Source organism: Pituophis catenifer, unplaced genomic scaffold (assembly GCF_029215685.1).
Source record: "Pituophis catenifer annectens isolate HBS135680 unplaced genomic scaffold, rPitCat1.0.hap2 SCAF_6, whole genome shotgun sequence".
Classification (NCBI taxonomy): domain Eukaryota; kingdom Metazoa; phylum Chordata; class Lepidosauria; order Squamata; family Colubridae; genus Pituophis; species Pituophis catenifer.
In genome coordinates this window covers 56638777-56640830 of record NW_027256886.1, presented here as the reverse complement: position 1 = coordinate 56640830, position 2054 = coordinate 56638777, and positions in this window count along the sequence as shown.

Below are 2054 nucleotides of genomic sequence, written 5' to 3'. Positions count from 1 at the left end.
TTCAGATTGCCATAACTAAATAATGTAATAGTAAAATGTGACATCACATGACTGCATTGCTTAGCAGTGCCAATCCTGGACAGTCCCAGTTGTCGTCAAAACCCCAAGGCACATGGATCATTAAGCCAGAAGCAGTAAGAGTCCCAGGTAAGATGTGCAGTGGTATTTGGGGTGGACTTGGAGGTCTGGGGAAAGTCTATGAGGGCCAATGGAGGCAGTGTGTCGTGCGGGAGGCTACAGTGGGCAAGAGGAAAAGAAGGAAAAATTTATTGAGACAACTTGTAACCTTCCCTGCCAGCTTAGAATTGACTTTGCTTGTGAGAAGGCAGTAGAATGGAAGCTCACAAATGGTGATCATGGGACCATGGCTTCCTGTGACATTGTAATAACAAACGTGCCTGGATTGACATTACATGTCTATTTTTTTTCATTCAAAGGCAAGAACCTGAAGGACCGGTCCTACGTTCATTTTTCATCATTGCCTTATCTTTGAATGATTGCTGAATGAGTGGAACATGAGGTGAAAACTATTAGTCCAGTAGCTCCAGTCAATATCATCATCATCATCATCATCATCATCATCATCATCATCATCATCATCTCCCAAACTATGTTATGGTGCTCTTCCATTTAAGGTTACAAACAAAAGTTATTCACTGTTGCACTGATCTTCATAGACTCAGTTGTCATTGCCCTGTTTGCTGATTATTAGCTCTACCTTTATGTACATTCTCCTGCTTCTGCTTTGGGCTGATCCATAGATTTTATCTTATGAATTCTCTTTGTTCTACTACAGGTAGAAGCTGCATCAAACTATGGCCCAAATTGCTTGCTTCCAATCATGCAGATCAAATCATGTTCACATTATTTGACTTTAGTACCTTCTATACATTAACATTACAGGACCAGCTGTAATTGTGGTAGGACCTAAAAGTTTTAATTTAAAACTTTGTTTCATTCAAAAGATTTAAATAAATAATGCCACAATCTTTTAAAAGGAAAGGCAAGAGAAAGGGCACAATAGATTCAGTTCTGTATACTGTATATTAAAAGGATTTCTGATTTTTTCCAAATGATAACCTGCTGAAGGAAATGATGTATCATGCCACAGTACCTGGTTGTCTAATTGCAAACCACGCAACCTGATCCCTGGAGAGATACTCAGATAAAACACCACTGTCATCACTTCCACCTTCCCTAGCTTTGCTCTTTGTGCTTTGCAGCAGGTAAGACAAGCAACAAGGCCTTCTCAGTTTAGTAGAGTACATTTGAGAAACCGGACAATCACGATTGCCTATGTGGACACACGTGCAGAGAGACTGTAACAACTTAGTGACAGAAGGCCTTTCAACCGGGCACTATTAAAAAAATCAGAGTTTGGCTTTGAGAAGATCAGCCACCTTGAACTGCTACCTTTTCACGTAAACAAGAATCTGCTTACAACCAAAGATCTCCAAGAGTCTGTCCATACTAGGAGCATTCCGTTGTTTCCAAGGACATGGACAAAAAGGTTCAGCCGGTATGTGTAAGGGTATGTCTGACAATCAAATTGACTTATCTGGTATCTGCAATGGCCCACCATCATCAATCCAGAATAAAGAACTGAAATATCAATTCCTTGAGTTTCTTCAATATTTTTTAATGTTAAAGGTGATGCATTCCTCTTTTGGTTTTCCAGCATGAGTGCCCACTCATAATAATTTTCTAAATTTCATGCCTTATATGTGTATTCTACCAGCAAATATTTCAAAATTTTGAAATTTCTTTCTATAAATTATGAGAGACGTTTGTTACACATCATTTATTGCTAGCAATTTTATGACAAACTGAAGGATATAGTTGTTAAAACTTAAATCTATTACTTGGTTGACTTGGCTTGGATTTGTGTAAGTGCCAGCTGTAGAAAGTATCTCACCATTGTTTAGAAGCAATCAGGAAAATGACTTATGTTTTGCTACAAACATGCCTTTCAGTCCAAGGTAGGGCCTGTAAGAATTAAAAGAAAAGATAAATAACAGTTCGTTGCCACATCTCAACACTGGCTTTTGCATATG